Source organism: Hemiscyllium ocellatum, chromosome 41 (genome assembly GCF_020745735.1).
Source record: "Hemiscyllium ocellatum isolate sHemOce1 chromosome 41, sHemOce1.pat.X.cur, whole genome shotgun sequence".
In the NCBI taxonomy this organism is placed as follows: Eukaryota; Metazoa; Chordata; class Chondrichthyes; order Orectolobiformes; family Hemiscylliidae; genus Hemiscyllium; species Hemiscyllium ocellatum.
Genome location: NC_083441.1, coordinates 1,709,122 through 1,728,514, shown reverse-complemented (window position 1 = coordinate 1,728,514; position 19,393 = coordinate 1,709,122).

The window sequence follows — 19,393 nt, the reverse complement described above, 5'->3', positions numbered from 1 at the left end:
CGTGCAATCATTATTTTCAGAACTGCAGCTACTGTTTCTGACTGCAGTATTTACGTGTCAGCTTTAGGCAACAAATGGCCATGAAACGATCCAAGGTGAATGTGACAGCAAATCAGACAGAACAGTCAGTTGCAGCATAAACCAGGAAAGCATGTATATTGTCCATGGGGATGGAATAAAGGAAATAAAACTGCTCCCAAGATACCTTTGGAATGAGTCTCAATATCACGTCGAGGAAAATGACCGGTAGATCCTCCATTTCCACGGCCTCCAGGTGACCACTGACAGATCTAGAGAGTCCGCAAGTTTTGTGAAACAGGATGATGATCACCATGAGTTTTCACCATGAGAGTATTCATCTGTCCGACGTCTACAATGATGCATAAATATTTTCACAAAATTGCATCATTTTACCAGACATTACAGAAACCATCAATTCACTGAGTATTCAGTTGTCTGTCTAGGTTCTCAAAACATTTCTTTTAGCTATGAAATATGATGGTGAACAAGGAAAAAGTAGACACCAAGCAATGAGACTATTGATCGAACAGTAGATAGGATAATGCCAAGGATACAGTCGATTTCTGTGTTGAGATCAGTACTGAATCATCATTATTCACTGGCGTTGTGGGTTGTTTTCATGCAATTCGTACAGATTCCTATTCCTTATGTTTGTACTCTCAATAAAATGTCACAAGAGTACGTCAATTCATATATTATTCCGATTTCTGCTTTTAGATTCTGAACTTGGATGTCTTGTGGGGGTCTCAAATTAATTCACAAGCGGTGTTCAATTTCTGCTTTGGAAAGTAAGGGTGAAGGTATGTGTTATCTCTGGTTTACTGTGATTTCCCTAAAATGTCAGGACCAAGCAGACACATTTCAGAGAAGTGTGATATCAGTCATTTCTTGGTTAAAAAAAAACAAGATGAGGAACTGTCAACGTTCGTTTGAAACATCCTGATGAGTTCAAGGCGAAAGCCTTCAAGAATAAGTGCCTGTTCTCTCAACAAGAAATCGGATTGGACTGGGTGTCCTGTTATTTTTCGCAATTCTCAGTGAAGTAGTACATAAAATGATTGACGCAAAATAATGTTACTGACTATCAAGCTTCTAGCTTCTCATGTCTTAGTTCTTTTGATGAGATCAGGAATTTTATAGAGGCTACCTTGAGGCAAAAAATGTATTAGTTTCCCTTACTTTCATCAATCACCACTTTTTAAACAATTAGATGTAGGAGCAGAGTAAACCTACTCGGTGTATCTAGATTATACAACCATTCAATGAGATTGTGGTTGATCAGATCACCCTCAAATCTTCTTCCCTGTCCCCTATCTTAAACTCCCGATTCCCTTACAGATTAAAAATCTGCCTGACCCAGCCTTGAATGAAATTGTTGACTTAATCGCAACATCCCTCTGCAGAAAAGAATTCTGTCAACTCACTAATTTTTGAGAGAAGAGGTTACACCATATCTCTGCCTGAAATGGATTACACCTTACAGTGAGCGTGTGCCCTACAGTCCTAAGCTCTCATGCAAACCTCCCCAACGAGCATCTTGGCAGTTCAGCTAAGGGTCTCAGAAGTTTCAATAAAGTCGCCATTCTTTATTCTATAATCCAACGAATACAAACTCAATCCTTGCAACCACTCAGATGAAGAAATCACTTCAAAATGTTGAGGAACTTGAGGAGATGTTTTACTACTAACTGTTGACACTGATATTGATGCTGTTTTCTGAAAGGTTATTTGGTAGGCAGGAAACAAGTTTCAAATAATAAGCAAAGTTGCAGAAGTGTAAAATGCAGCATGTTGTCACAAAGAGAGCTGATGGGATATGGAGCCTTCTCCATGAAGTTACCCTTGAATCTCAAATAAACTTCAATCCTTCAGATGGAAAACGAGGAATCATAGATGAGCAATTGACTAGACCAATAAAAGAAGAGTGCAAATTGTGAGATGAATATTTCATTACTCCATCACTTCCTTGATGATCTGAATGGGAGAGAACAACACTGTTATATGGTGTGATCTTGTGAACAATAGGAACAATATTCATGAGTGAAAAAAACGAAAAGAGTGGCACAATGGATTCAGGCAGAGAGGTATTAGGAAAGACTGAGGGAGGAGACAGAAGAGAAAGGTTATTTATTTGATAGTTGTAGATTTACAGAACGCTTTCAAACTCTTAAGAGCCTGGCATGTAGTGCACTTTAAGATAATTGAGGGATTTGCACACAATGATAAGAGTTTTAAATTCGAGAACTCGACCGAATGGGGCCCCATAACCCTCGTAAATGTAGGATTCATCATAGACTTGGTCTGAGTGAATGAGTAATTTACCAGCTTCGGACCAGTTGCAGTTGACTGAAGCTTATGTCTTTGGAATCTCGCTAGGAGAAGATTAGACGAGAGGAGTGGGGATCTAACAAAGACACTGATGAGTTTTCATCGTGCAAAGGGTTCAGCCGGATTGCAGATGGACACAATGATGGTGATGGTTGGCGGCAGAGTTGGAGAAGTTGACGGTTTGGACTATCCAGATTAATTTGATTATATCCCCTACTCTGTCGAAACTAGCCCATTGGCCTAACAAGTCCACACCGACCGACCAGAAATTTAACCACCATTCCCCTACACTATATTTACCCCTGAGTAATGCATCGAAAACTGTGGGCACTTTATCATGTGCCAATTCACCTGATCTGAACATCTTTGGATTGTGGGAGGAAACCCTTGCAGACATGGAGGAGAATACGCAAACCTTACACTCCGAGGCGGGAATTGAACTTGGGACTTTGACGCTCTGAGGCAGCAGTGTTTACTACTGAGCCACCGTGCCGCCCCTTTAAAAAAAGCAACACCAAACAGAGACTTCAAGAGTGAAGCTGCCAATTGCAAACCCCAATGCCAAATCTGGTCAATCTGAGCATTGTACCCACGAGCTTGGCTTCACTTCAATCATCACATGGTTGAGACATTCCAGGGCAGAAACAACAGAGAACATTGGAATTATCATCAAAAATTTTCAACTCTCTTCACATTATTTTATGATCTGAGTTTAATGACAGAAGTGAACTTTAAATTGCTTAGTGTAGTAAAATGGCTTCAAACAGGCGAAGATTCGGTTTGTTGAGGACTGACGACGAAGGTAATGGTTATTAGTTACAAATATAGGGAATTCTGTGGTCTAATCTTGCTATGCTCAATTTTGGTTGTTAGTTGCATTTTGACTTTACTAATCATGGGAGGAAAGACACTAAACAGTCAACACAATGAATATTAATTAAAATAAAAAGAGAAAATGGAGTTGGACCGAAATGATGTTTCGAATTTTTGGGATCTGACTCATGTTTTACTCTCTCTAGTTTTCTGTCCAGGTCAACAAATGCTGAATGTTCTGACAAAAGAATGTTTCAGGAAACCTCCCAAGGTAATTCGTCCTTTCTTTGAACGCGACTTCGAAGTTAGAGATGCAGTTTTGTGCCTGTGAACAAAATTATGAGTTAATGAAACTTGTTAATTGACCTTCACAGTTGAATTATTGAATTTTACTGGTACTGTTTCCCTGACCTGTCTTTATGTGCGTGTGTGAAAATCATGATCAAATAAATTTCGGATTAAATCATAGTCATTAAATATATAACTGTTTTTATCTTTTTCCTGCCAAAGTTAACGCATGAATTAAAAAAGGAACCTTATGTATAAGTCATGAAGTTAGTGTTGAAGTTCCATTACTCTTAAACTCAGGTGAGGAAATGTTGGGAAATTTTGAGTACGATTTAATACGTTAAATTCACTATTGTACAAATATCGGGTTGAGTGATAGATTTGTTTTGGTTTGCTATTCCTGTTTGAAAAACATGTGAGAGTAAATTTAAAGAATACTGTAATAGGGTTATCTGTGCTCACGACATTAAACAGTTTTACTCAAATTGTTCACCAGGACACTAACACCAGCAGAAGGGGAACAGTCAATAACAAGCACATTCTTGTAGAAAGCACAGCTTTCTGGCATCAATCCCTGAGTGCAGGTGCTTACCAGAGACGCAAAAAATAACCAGAATGGGATAGTAAAACTGTTCAATAATCCGAAATTACCAATAGATCCACGATTCCAAATCCATTCCTTTATAATTCTCATAAATGTAATCAAGCTCATAGGAAAACCATTTTTCAATGTACTAATGTGAAGCAGGGCACATAAAAGGAAAGGCAAAACACTAACCTTATCCAGTGAGTTCCCATCTGTGACGTTGCAGCCCTCGCTCCCAAACCCATCCATCAATGCGACATCGGCAGAAATCATTGATGTTTGATGTGATATACACAAGGAGCATTCAGACTCGGATGTGATTGTAACCCTGTTCCGAAGATGCAGAGAATTGCATTGGAAAGCTGAGGCGAGGGGAATGTATTTTGTTGGAAGCTGAGCATGTGTCTGAGAGTGAGTCTGCTACAGTCAGTGGAAATCGGGGATGGCCTCTTCACTGGCTGGAGATTTTGCATTCTCTCTAAACTAATTTTCCATTCTCTCTAAAACCTCTCTCTGCTTGCGATATTCTAGTGATCACAAATGTAAACGATCCTCCAGCATTGGTCTGACAAAAAGCTGGCAGATGAGAAGGCTGTATTTTGCTGATATTCTCGCTCGTGGCTGCTCTCTGTCATGATGTTAAGAGACGGATTTGAACGTGTAATAAGATACAAACAATGAATGCTTGACAGTGTCGTTCATTTTTATCCACATGGCTAAGAAAGCAATGGTTTATGGCTCATTTCATTTACACAGTCAAATGGATTGTGACCTGCTGAGCTGACAGAATTCTGCATTCACAAAAACGAATGATTTCAAGCGCGGCATGTTGCTTTTTCTTCTTTGAGTAGAGACAAAGAAAAGCTGCAAATGATGGATTCCAAGTTATACAAGCAGGAGGCTGGAAGAAGACCACAATCCAGGCCATATCTGGAAGTGGAGAGGCCAACGTTTCGAGTGCAACACTTCCTCATCTAACCAAAACGTTGACTTCTCAACTTCCTGATGCTGACTGGCTTGCCGTATTCTTCCAGGTTCCTGCTTTGCTACCTTTTCATTCTTTGATGTCTAAAAGGAGTTTTTCTGTACTTTAATTAGGAATTGGATTAGAAATTGGCTGGCTGGAAGAAGACAGAGGGTAGTAGTTGATGGTAACTGCATCTTGGAGTGCAGTTACTGGCGGTGTTCCGCAAGGATCTGTTTTGGGACCATTGCTGTTTGTCATTTTTATAAATGACCTGGAGGAGGGGATAGAAGGTTGGATGATTCACTTTGGTAAGAGTAACAAGAAGATGGGGTATTGGGCTAATGGACGGATACTTGGTAGTGTGGATGAGCAGAGGGATCTTGGTGTCCATGTACACAGATCTCTGAAAGTTGCCACCCAGATAACTATTGCTGTGAAGAAGGCATATGGCATACTGGCTGTTATTGGTAGAGGAATTGAGTTCTGGAGTCCTGAGGTCATGTTGCAGTTGTATAAGACTCTGGTGGGGCCACATCTGGAGTATTGTGTGCAGTTTTGGTTGCCATACTTTAGGAAGGATGTGGAGTCACTGGAATGGATGCAAAGGAGGTTTACCAGGCTGGTGCCTGGTATGGTACGAAGATCGTATGAAGAAAGGCTGAGGCACTTGGGGCTGTTTTCATTGGATAAAAGAAGGTTTAAGGATGACTTGATAGAGGTGTACAAGATGATTAGGGGTTTAGATAGGGTTGACCATGAGAACCTTTTTACACGTATGAAGTCGGCTATTACGAGGGGGCATAGCTTTAAATTAAGGGGTGTTATGTATAGGACAGAGGTTAGGGGTAGATTCTTTACTCAGCGAGTCGTGAGTTCATGGAATGCCCTGCCAGTAACAGTGGTGGAGTCTCCCTCTTTATGGGCATTTAAACGGGCATTGGATAGACATATGGAGAATAGTGGGCTAGTGTAGGTTAGGTGGGCTTGGATCGGCGCAACATCGAGGACCAAAGAGCCTGTACTGCGCTGTATTTTTCTATGTTCTATGTTCTATGTTTAATGCGCAATATTTTTACATGTTGGTCAGCTCAGCAAATCCTGCTCAATGGTCCTTTGTTTCAAGACCAGTATAAAGAAGCGAATATACATGGGTTAGTTTTAGAGACGAGGAACGAGCAACGTGACGCATAACCTGCAATGGTAACATCACTAATGCAGTACGGAGCTCAGAAGGCCAGACGTGGTGGGTTTCAGACACCCAGAGGATTCAATCTTCAGCCAGTTTCAGTTAGCAGACCAGAAGATGGAGGAACACGGGTAGGTCGTTCAGAACATCAAGTCTGTTCAGCCACTCAATGCGATCGTGGCTGATCTGATTATTCTCAATTCCCTTTCCTGCATTTTCCTGAAAATTACTTAGTTCCCTACCTGAGTAAAATTCTGTCTATCTCTCTGATCATTGAATCCTTTCTGGATTACCTCCAGTGCAAGCATATCTTTCCTCAGATAAGGGACTGAAAAGTGTTCTCATCATTCCAACTGCGGTCCCCCAGGAGACATGAGGGATTTCAGCGAAACCTTCTGATTTTTGCACTTCATTCCCTTTGAAATTCGAGCTTGGCAAATCCATGCTTGCATTTCAAGCCGTCTGGAGTTGTTTGCTAATCAACTTGCTCAGAAATGCTTTAACACATCTCTGCATCTGGTCGGACTTTAACGCAGTTCTTCCTGGTTCAGAGGTTTGGTCACTGCCACAGCACGACCAGAGCCCTCTGTTGCTGCGACGCAGCATCCCAATAGGACAACCTAGAGGACAGGGAGTTGCTCATTGGGCATCATTGCCTGCGAAAAGAAATGGACTGAACATGCACTTCAACAGCAGCAAACAACTCAAGAATACAGAAGGCACTTATGCATACCATGGTTCCCCTACTTGCAAATGTTGATATCTGAAATCCTCTCCAGGTAAGATTCACAGACGAACATGCCTTCTGAGGGGACTTCCATTAACACCAAGGCGTCAAGCAGCAAAAGCAATGTTGTCACATCACCGCTCTAATTCTAAGAGGGAAAAGATCAGATTGGAACACAAATTACCTTTTCATGTGCTCACAGAGTAACCTGATCGTATTAAACATTGACACAATGACGACTGTCTCCACTTTGGCTTCTAATAAAATGCAGATCACTATCTGAGACGGACATCAACTGGGAACAAAGATTAATCATGTCTTATTGACATTTACAGGGAAAAAAACCGAGCTGGGATAGAGATTTGAGTAATTATTAAAACGAATGAAGTTTAAAATCGATTCTTCCTTGGAACAGGGGATTCTATTCATCACCTCGAGCCAGCTCAGCCACTCAATAAGAAGGTGGCTGATCTGAGCCAGAACTCAATATGACAGTCTTGGGACCATGTTATTGATATTATATTGCAATATTAATCAGTCCGGATTATAAATTCTCAAGGTTATAAACCTAGTTTGCGAGTAGAAGTGAATTCTACCATCTCTCCTGAATGACCTGCTCTTAATTCTTCGAAGTCGAAGTGACTGCCTTTGGTTGAACCCATCATTTATCGCCTATCTCTCGTTGCCCTTCAGAAGGAGGTTATTAGCTACATTCATGAGCAGAATTTGTTCATATACAGCAAGTCTATCCATAATGTGCTGCAAGAGATCATTTCAGCAGTTAATCCCAGCACATTTTGATTTCAAATTGAATCTTTGGAAATAGTTTATTTTTATCCAAACTCTATCTCTGTTAACATCGAGAAGACCTCAGCTATAATAGCCTTTAGCCATCTAAGTTGCAGAGAATAGAGGCCTAATTTGTCTAATCGTTCCTCAGAATGTAACCCCGATGTCCAGGGATTATTCTTGCAAACCACTACAACATTCTCTCAAAGGCAAAAATGAATTTACACGGGTCTGGTGCTCAGATCTGCTCTCTACACTTTCAGTGAGCAATTGACATGGACTACATGATCCCTCTGTCTACTATGCTTAAATAAATTTCAATGTTATGAGAATTTCTTCCTCCCTTGACCTTACTGGCAGTGAGTTCCAGAGGAAACTGAGGGGTGGAGCACACTCCTGAATTCACCAATGGATGTTTAACCTATATGCCCATCGAGCTTATTAGAAGTTTCATAAGGCTGAAGCTAAGAAAAGGGGATGTTCTCGTAAGGAGATGGTTGAGTAGTTTGATCCTGTAACCTTGGGAGTTTCAAAGAATGAGAGGCAGCTTACTTGAAATATATTAAATTGTTCGTGGACTTCACATAATCGATTAGGAGAGGTTATTTCGTATTTGGTTGGAGTCTAGGACGAAAGGGCGTCATCTCAGGATAAAGAGTCGCACATTTAGGACGAAAGGGCGTCATCTCAGAATAAAGAGTCGCAAAAAAAAGACGGAGATGAGGAACGAATGTTCACTGGCCTCAGTTTTAACCGTCATAACAATAGGTGGAAATGCAGTTGGTAAGATATCGAGTTAGTTTATACAGAGATATTTGTGGTTTAAATCAGAAGGTGGGAGGAATGGCAAATGGCTTATTATGGGAAAACGTGAAGAGAGAACAAAATTAAAAAACAACACAATATTATTTAAATGGAGAAAACTGCAATACAGCGGGAATGGGGCACTTGTGCTCAAAACACAGAAATCTGGCACAGAGACGCAGCAAGTAATCAGAAATATTGATCGAATTTCCGTCTGTACAAAGTGCTGGTGCGATCACATCTGGAGTACTGTGATCAGTTCTGGTCCCCATTTTGCACGAAAGATATCGTTTCATTGAAGGCAGTTCAGACAAGGTTCACTGTGATGATTGCCGATATGAAAGGGTTATCTCATGAGTAAAGCCTAAAGCGAATGTGACTCTACTGGAGTTTAAAAGAATGAGAGGTTTCTGACGTTAAACGATTGGAATTCTGAATGGGTTCTACATGGTAATTATTGAGAGAATGTTACTCTTCATGAGGGCGTCAAGGCCGGAATCTCAGAATACAGTTCCACTAATTTAATAGTGAGATGAGGAGTAAGTTCTCTCAGAGATGTGATTGCTTGAAAATCCTTGCCAAAGAAAGTTGCAGCGACCAAATCCCAACTTATATTGATGGCTGCGACCGGGAGATTCTTGGTCAGTTCGAGAAACAACGGTAACAGAGAAAGGGCTGCAAAGTGGATGTGAAGAATGTTTGAGCAGCCGTCTTTTGTTTGAATAGCAGAGCATGTTTGAGGGGCCGTGCTGCCTTCTCCTCGTCTTATACGTTACAGTCTTTACTGACATTAATAATTCGTTGTTCACATCACTCTGCATCACAAACCAGCCACTCGGCCAACTGAACTACTCAGGCCGAAGTGGGTACTGCAGATGCTGGAAATTAGAGTCAAGATTATGTTTTACCAAGAAATGGCTATCAATAAATCAAAATTATCAATAAGCATTAGTTTAAGGTGAAGGAACAAATGGTTTCTAGGAGATCTAAGATGTTATTTTCAACTGGGCATGTACAATGTACTGATCGAGACAGTGGTGGATGCAGTTACTCTCACAAAACGTTAATGCAATATCTGAACGAGCATTTGACATATTGGGGCTTAGCAGGCTCTGACTTCATGTTTAGTGCAAATTGAAAGAATATGTTGGTATTACAATAATATGGTCCTGTCCATCTCTATACACTATTTCTGTAACCAGCTCTCAATCAAATCAAACAAAAAAGCTCAACAATACAAATTGATAGACTTTGCTGTTTGCATGTTTATTTTTTTGTGAAGTCCTATTTTCAGGATTTCTCAATGGGAAAGCGAATGTTTTGTGATTTTGTGAGGACAAGGCGTGTTACTATAAGAGAGGTCAGCAGAACTTGTTTATTCAGAGACGACAAGTAAGGTCAGTCTCCAGTGGGCCTCCTTGTATCACTGGAGAATTACTGTGTTCTCTTCATAAAGGCGACACTCCAAAGTGCCATCCCATGGTATCAAAGGGAGCCATGAGTTGTGGCATGCAGACAGATCAGCACCAGGAAAAAAGAGGGAGAGGAGTGATCGAAATCAGGGAAGGACACACTAGACAATTAAAGCAATGGAACCGAACTTGGAGTGGACTGGAATTTTACGAAGATGGACAAAAGATTCCATTCGCAAATTAGCATTGGATGACAGTCTACTATCGAAAACGATACCTTGTTGTGGGCAGCACGGTGGCACAATGGTTAGCACTGCTGCTTCACAACGCCAGAGCCCCGGGATCAATTCCCGATTCAGGCAACTATCTGTGTGCAGTTTGCTCATTCTTCACGTGTCTGCACGGGTTTCCTCCGGGTGCTTCGGTTTCCTCCAACAATCCAAAGACGTGCAGGTCAGGTGAATTGGCCATGCGAAATTGCCCGTAGTGTTAGGTGAAGGGATAAATGCAGGGGAATGGGTCGGTGCGGACTTGTTGGGCTGAAGTGCCTGTTTCCACGCAGTAAGTAATCTAATCTAATCTTAAAACGATACGTTCTTCTGCTGTTTCAGCTCATTCCTTGCTTTTGTTGGTGTATTTGGTAAGTGTGTCGATACAGTAAACTTCGTTCATGAACTGGAGGTGAGGTGTCTGTCAAATGAAGAGAGATTGATCAGTTTAGATGTTTCTTCTGCCTTTTATGGTCTGAGCTGACTGCGGAGATCCTGTGTGATGGACAGTGACACTCGCAGCAGGTTTTCATTTCTCACAACCCATGATGATCCCATTTTCCCAGCCTCTCACCTTTTATTTTAAGACCTACGAAGACTAAATGAGCTTCGATACAGCGATCAAAGCTCCTCTCCAGGGAAATGACCGTGCTCATTGCTATTTGTGATACACAGAAATGTACAAATGGTTTGATTAGTAGTTTTGCAGATGACAGGAAGATTTCTGGAGTAGCAGGTAGTAACGTTGACAGTCCGAGAATGCAGCAGAATATAGGTAGATTGGAGAGCTGGGCAGAGAAATGGCAGATGGAGTTCAAACCGGGCTCGTACAAGGTGGCACATTTTGGAAGATTCAATTCAAAGCGAACCATACATTAAATGGAAAGGCTTTGGAGAAAATTGATGTCAGGAGAGATGTCTGTATTCTGAAGATGACAAAACAAGTAGATAGAGTTGTCAAGAAGGGTAATAAAATGCTGTCACAACCAAAGATAATCTCATCCCACAAATGAATAAGAATAATGCATGGAACGAAGTTTGGAAATTGACATTACAATGACACGAACAAACTACGCTTTTCTTTCAATAATATGTGCTTAAATTGTTGAAATCTCTGGCCTGGAAAGCAATTTAAACGTTGCATCATTTTTCCATGACTTTTGCTCCAAAAACGAATTCTTAGCGTTATTCACCATTTTTCCTTCTTTTCACTGCCACCGCCCCAACGAATTTGGCATCTTCAGAAACTCGAGTCCTCACTGACTTGCTCCTCATTCTTTTGCCAAACATATGCTATCCTAAATATTGCCTTTTCTATCAGTAAACTCCCTGGAAACCAATGATTGAGACTTGAGCCTGTCATTCAGCCGTGAGCACCAGTAACTGTTTTTCTGCTGAGTTCGGACCAAGGTTCACTGTACCAAAAAAAGCTGACTCGGCTTTCTCTCCACCTATGCTATCCAACCTGCATACTTCAGTTTCTCCAGCAATAGCAGATCTCATAAATGTTGGCCCTCTCACAGCCCTTACGACAGCACCAAACAGCCCGGAAGGACTGCTTATTTTTTGGAAATCATGTACATAAACATAATGCAATGGAAAAACACAACACGACTGCCAGTATCAGTGAACAAAACTCAGACTTAACTTTTCAGAGACAGTGGCCCTTCCTCCGAGCCAGTGCTCCCACTATTCAAGACAGAAATTCAATATCTCTTATTCTCTACAATGTTTACTGGGGGCCAGAATCCTAATTATGTTGTTGGTTCAATAAACAGTTACATTCACTGATTCAAAATTCTTGAATTCAACTAAAACTTCCGTTTTGAGTCTATTTTCCAGTCATCTTACGTTTTTTTTTCCTGCTCTAGTGAAATGTGGATGTCAATGGCTGAGAGCAGAATTTATTGCTCATCTGGTGCTGCGTCTGCATAAGATGTTGGTTAGCTGCCTTCCTGAAACTCTGAAAGTCCACATCTCAAAGGTCAATATACAATTCCCTTATGGAGGGGACTCTGGACATGATCCAGCCACAATAAAGGAACGGCCAATAGATTGCTAAGTCAGAGTGGCATAGAGGTAAACGTGCAGACCGTGGTGTTCCCATGTACCTGCTACCGTTGTCCTTCGAAAATGAAATGTTTGTGAGTCTGGAAGGTGCTGTCCAAGTAACTTTTGAGAAGTTGTGGAGTGATTCCTGCATGGAGCACACATTATTGCTTCTGAGCGTCATTAGTTAGGAGAATGGACATTTATGAATGTGATGCCAATGAAATTGATTGCTTGTCTTCGATGATGATGAATTCCCTGACTATTGTTGAAATTGCATCAAATGATGCATTTGGGGAATATTCCCTTATCATTCTGACTTGTGTCTTGTCGATGGTGAAGAGGGACTTGGTGGGATTGAGGAGTTGAGTGATACATTGCAGGATTCCCAGGGGCCATTTTCAGCAGCAGTGGGGGTAGTGAGAGCGAGGACTAGGGTTCGAACAGGAAGATAGATTTCCTTCAAGAAAGACTTACCTGGGAGCCAATGGACAGGGTAGTCAGGTTAACTGATATATCCGGTCATTCTCGAAATGAAAGAAAAGGCGGGATGAACTAATGACTTGAGAGGTGGTGCAGGAGACATGAGTTCAGTTTTTTGGGCGTTTGGGAGCAATTCTGGGAGATCTTTGACTACTTCAACTTGGAAGGTCTGCACCTGGACTGGACGGGAGCCAATGTCATTGACTGTCCTTTCGCTAATGCTGTTGGGGAGGCTTTAAACGAATGTGTAGGAGAGTGGGGACTAAATAGAGAAATTAGAGGATAGTGAGGAAGTAGTAACTAAAGACTGTAAGGAACGAGGTAACGAAGTAAGCGTGACTGTGTGGGGGAGTAGGAGGGAGAAAATTACGAATGCAAATTGTCAGCTCTTCTGAGTGCATTTGATTTAATTGGAGATTTGTAAAAGTTAAGGCAGATGAATTTAGAACTTCAATTAGTACCTGGGAGTATGATGTTATTGATTTTACTGAGACTTGTTTGAGGGAACGGCAAAATTGATAGCTACGTCTCTCAAGATACAGAGGCTACAGGTGGGAGAGCGAGGGAGGCAAAAGGCGTGGAGAAGTTGCATTACTGGATGGAGAGAATATCATAGGCGTGCTGAAGGAGGGCATATGGAGGTCTCGAGCAGTGTGGCAACAATGATAGCGTTTAAAAGTAGGAAGGGTGTGGTAACAATTTCGGAATAGTGATCACAATTCCATAAGCTTTAGAATACTGATTGATAAGTTCGTGATTGGTCCTAAATTGTGGGAAGGTCAACTACTACTAAATTCAACAAGTGCTATGGGTGTTGATTTGGAGCGCCTGTTTGTGGGTAACTCCACATTTGATGTGTGCGAGGCTTTTCAAGAGAGGTTGATTAGAGTGCAGGGCAAACGTGCCTGTGCAAAATGAGGAATAGAAATGGAAAGATTAGGGAACCACGGGTGATAGGAGAAACTGTGAGATTAGCTGAGAAGACAAGGCATGCAGATCTAAAGTCGAGGTGCCTCAGAACAGACGAAGCTTTGGGTGAATATCAGGATAGTAGGACCAATCAGAAACGAGGAATTAAGAAAGCTAAGAAGCGCAAACGTGCTTAAGCAAAATCCAAAAGCCATTTTCTCACATATAAGAGGCAAGAGGGTAAGTGGAGAAAGAATTTCGCAACTCAAGGAGAAAGGAGCGAAATTACTCTTGAAGCCACAGAAAATGGGTGAGATTGCTAATGAGTTCTTTGCATCGGTATTCACCGAAGAGTGCGACATTATGGATATTGAGGTTTGGGATAGATGTTTGATTACTCTCGATAGTTGGAACAAGTATGGAGGAACTTTTGGGTGGTCTCAAACATGTAAACGTCGATACGTCCCAAGGTTCGGTTCAGATCTAGCCCAGGATGCTGAGGGAAAGGAGAGAGACAATCGGAGGGACATTTACAGATATCTCTGCAGCATCCTTCAACACTGGCGAGGTCCTGGAGAACTGAAAAATTGCTAATGGTGTCCGTGTTTTTTAGTAGTATAGTAGAGATAATTAAGATAATTATACACCAGTGATCGTGACGTCCGTGGTGGGAAAGCTGCTGGAGAACAAACTGTGGCACATAAACTAATTAGATATCAATGACATTCAGCTTTGTTTTGTGCAGGGAAAGTAATGCCTTACAAACTTAATATAATTCACTGTGGAAATGATAAAGTTGATTGGTGAAAGAAGGACTGTGGATGTCAAAAATATGGACTTTAGGAACGTGTTTGCTCAATTTCCCCATGGCAGTCTGGTGGAGAAAGTCAAGTCGCATGGGGTCCAGGGTGCACGAGCTATATGGATAAGAAAACTGGCTGTACAGGAGAAGACATAGAGCATTAGTCGAAGGAAATGACTCAAAATGGAGAAAGGTGAAGAGTGGTGTTCCACAGGGATGCGTGTTGAGAACACTGTTGTTTGTGATATATAAAAATGATCTGGAAGAAGGGAGATATTGTTCGATTAGCAAGTTTAAAGATAACACTAAGATTGATGGGGTAGCAGACAACGAAAGGGAATGTCAAAGTATGCAGCAGAAAACCTGGAGAGTTTGGAGGACAAATGGCGGATGGAGTTCAATCCAGGCAGATGCATGGTGAAACATTTTAGAATATCCAATTCAAGAATGAACAATACGGTAAATGGAAATGGTCTGTGGAAAATTGATGACAAGAGAGATCTGCATGATCAGTTCCATTGTACCCTGAAGGTGGCAGGGAAGGTCTATAGAGTGGTCAAGAAGATATATGAATTGCTTTCACTCATTGGATAGAGTATTAAGTACAAGAGTTGGGAGGTCATGTTACAGTTTTATAGAACTTTGGGTCAGCCACATTTGGTACAGTTATGGTACAATTCGGGCCGCCACATTATTAAAAGGATTCGGATGCTTTGGCGAGGGTGCAGAGGAAATTCACCATGATATTGCCTGGTATGGAGGGCGGAAGCCTTGAAAAAATGTTGAGTAGGTTGGGATTACTTTCATGAGAATAACAAAAGTTGAGGGGGGATTGATTGAGATATATAAAATCGTGAGAGGTATACACACGGTGAATACCAGGAAGCTTTTTTTCACAGACTGCGGAACTCAGTTACTAGGGATCACGAGTTCAAGGTGAGTCAGGAAACGTTTAAGAGAGATATTGAAAATCATTTACGGAGTGGGTGGTGGATGCCTCAAATATATTGACACTGGTGGTTGTAGAGGCAGGCATGATAGCGTCATTTAAGATGTATCTCGACAGACATATGAAGGGGCAGGGAACACAGTGACACAGATACTTAGAAAATAGTTGACAGGGTTACATAGAGAATGTGGATCGGCAAAGGCTTGGAGTGCCAAACGGCCTCTTGCTGGGCAGTTTATTTTGTTGTTCGTTGTTCATTGTTCATTGTTCTTTGTTTTACTTTTACAGCATTTACAATTGTAAAGCTAGATTAAAACATTGTGGAAAATGACTTGGTCTAAACATGTAGTCAGTGAAAAGCGTGTAGCGTCAATGAATATATCGGTGAATGCAGTCATTATGTCCAAAATTTCAATCTGAACACTTCAATCAAACTGCTGTGCAGTTACATTGATCTTTTCTCTTCTTCATAGTCCTCTTCGAGGCAGCAGCCATCCCCATTGAGGCATAAATGTCTCAGGGAATGCCACAAACGCTCTGCAACATTAGCAGAGATGAAATAGTGCCAGCCACATCCTCTGTCCGAAACGGGAGTGGGTATAACAATCCCAGTTTCTGAAGAAGTGTGACTGGACCTGAAACGTGAAGAATAGAAACCCTACAGTGTGGAAAAAAAATCCTTCGGCCCAACAAGTCCAGAACGGACTTTTGAAGAGTAACTCACCCAGGCACATTCCCTGTCCACACCACACTTACCCCAGACTAATGCAACTAACCAATACATCCATGAACGCAATGAGTAACTTAGCATGCTCAGTTCAGGTATCCTGCACATCGTTCGACTGTGGGATAAAATCGGATAAAGCTGGATGAAACCCACGCAGATAGGAGAGAATGTGCAAACTCCAGAGAGACAATTGCAGGATGAAGGAATCGAAACCAATTTCCTGATGCTGTGAGGCAACAGTGCGAAGCATTAAGTCTGTTCCCCTCTCACCAGGTTCTGTCAGACCTGGTGAGATTACCATTACCAGCGATTTCTGCTTTTCATTTTAACTCTCAGCAGTTGGTCTCTATTATTTGTATTATGCTAGTTATTCTCAGCAAATAGAGGCAAGGAGGGGAAAAACACAGAAAGGCGAGGCATAGCTTTTGTGAAATATTCATTGAAAAGAAATATGGTCAATTTCATTGCTACACTTGTACACTTTGGCGATTCTAACAGTGAGAGGTGAAAAAAATCTCCAAAGGTGACTTAACAGGGGAGCACTGAGGGGATTTTCTCTCATTCGAACATCGAGCTTGAAACAGTGGGATAAACCTTGATTTAGTAAGACTCCCAAGAGCAATATCAAGCAAATTGGAAAGACGGGATACAGTCTTGATGAAGAGTTGGTAAACCAGTACTTGTTTCACACACAGCAAAAGTAGCATGCGAGCGACAGCGCTAAGTCTTTCTGAACGAAATGGGTGAGATTGAGGATCTGCTGTTCCGCCAACATTCAGGTGTAACTCATGTAACAGGGAGTCCCTATTTGGCGAATACTCCCAACGTATACAGCCCTTAACAGGGTGCCAGATGCAATATGTAGAATTCGTAAGGTTTTTTTTTCTACCATACGGTCCTCATGTGTGTTCAGTCTTGTTCTCTATTGGGTTCACATTTACACGTCCAAAATCTATTCCAGCTTTGGGAATAATTTTTAACTGCAACATTTGTGATGTCGTTCCAGACCAGCAAAAAATATGTTCCAGTCTTATAAAATCTCATCATGCTTCTTTCGATTGTCACTTAAGTGTGGGCACATTGCCTTCCTTGCAATATTCACTGAGACCCTGCGAGGGTTTCTGTCAGGCCATTGATGCAGAAGATGTCAGATCAAACCTTAGAGAAGCTTAGTGGGTCTGGAAGTATCTGTGGTGTGTGTGTGTGTGTGTGTGTGTGTGTGTGTGTGTGTGTGTGTGTGTGTGTGTGTGTGAGAGAGAGAGAGAGAGAGAGAGAGAGAAAGAATAGATAGAGATAGAGAAGGAGAGAGAGAGAAAGAGAAAGAAACGTAGTTCACATTTCATTTCAGTCCTATGCCGAAACTTGGACTTTAACAACACTCAACATCTCATTTCCGATTCCTGACACCACTGGTCATCTGGAACAATTCTTCTCACATTTACATTGCTGAGTCTTGTTTTAAGTCCAATATGGCTCTTCGTCAGGATGGCATTTTGAAGGTAGTAGGAGGATAAACATTCTTCGCCCAGTATCACCTAAATACACAGAAGCATGCTGCCTCAACAGTAATCTGTGACAACAAGTTCAAAGCTAAAAGAAATTGAATGAAGCCATTCATGCCATCTAAATTAGGTCCCTCTTTATTCTGAGACTCTGCTCCTCTGTGTACTGTAAGACGTAATGTGTACTTCTCAACTGCTGTTTTTTTTTTCACATTTTATTTTCCTTTCTTGCAGTTAACATATTGGCTGTTACAATCCTTTCTCTGGCTAAGTGTGGTCTATCAAAATGCATCGGTCGGTATCTGTTCGACATGTTAGCGGTGGATCTACTGGTCACCATCCTTGACCTGACACTGAAGCATATTCCAATTGTACACAAAACAAAATTTCCGTTTGTGAAGTTGATAAATGTGTACAATGTCCATGCTGTTCTTGTCCATGCAGTCACGGACTGTTCTGTCTGGTGCAGTTGCTTTCACCTTTGATCGATTCGTTGCCATCTGTTGCCAGAAACAGAAAGTAAATATTGCACTGTGAAAATTACATCTGTCGTTTCGGGAATAGTGACAGTACTGAGCTGTTTAAAGAATATTATTTGGTATTTTATGATAACAGGTCAGTTTCAGCTCAAGCATCTGCCTTGGTTTTGTAAGGTAAGATCAGGTGCAAAACAATCTAATTTCTGAGGAACATTTGAAATCGCTCATCAACATCTATCCCATGTTTGGCAATACTTTTGACTGTACTGTTCAATACTAAGTTAAAAATCACACAACAAAAGGTTATAGTCCTACAGGTTTAATTGGAAGCACACGAGCTTTTGGAGCACCGCTCCTTCATCAGGTGACAGTGGAGGACACAATTCTAAGGCACAGAATTTATCGCAAAATTTTACAGTGTGATGGAACTGAAATTATACATTGAAAAATATCATGATTGTCTGATGAGTCTTTCTTCTCTTCGACTACCATGATATTTTCACTTCTTTCATGTGTAAATCACAAAACCTTTTCTAAAAATGTTGCACTTTCAGGTTAGCTGTGCCAATGAGCGTTAGCTAGAAAATATGATGAAGGTGTTAGCCCCCTGTGTTCTCTGTCTATGCCACGATGTTTAGATTGACTCTAATCTAAAAAGTGAGAAAACAGAGCTCTATACGAATTCATGCAGTTTTTTGATCTCAGAGGTTTACATGAATTCATGCAGTTTTTTTTAGCAAAGAACAATGTAACTCTGCAAGTACAAATTTACGCCACAGAAGATCTGTGTGCAGGTGGGTCTTTTTCTGTCTGTGTGCGCGTGTCTGGGGTGGGGGTGTTGTGAGTATCTATGAGACAGAGTGTATGTGTGTGTGCATGAGTGTAAAGTGGTCGAAGTCTCTGAGAGGATGCCTATGTGGGTGTGGGGGTGTGTGTGTGTAAGGGCGTATTTAATTTTCTGACTGCATGTCTGTGTATTTGTGTTCATGTGTGTGTATAGGCGTGCCTGTGTATGAGAGAGAGAGTGAGAGAGAGTGTGTGTGTGTAGAAGTATCTGCGTGTGTGTATGGTGCAATGGTGGTCACCTGTATTGTGAAATGAACATAAGGTCCCGGTTGAGGCCCTCCCTATGGGCATCGAACTTAGCTATCAGCCTCTGCTCGGTCACTTTTCGCTGCTGCCTGTGCCGATGTCCGCCTTGGAGGATGGTCACCCGAAAGTCCGAAGATGAATGTCCTGGATCACTGAAGTGTTATCCCACTGGGAAGGAACAATATTGTATGTTGATTGTTGTGCCGTGCCC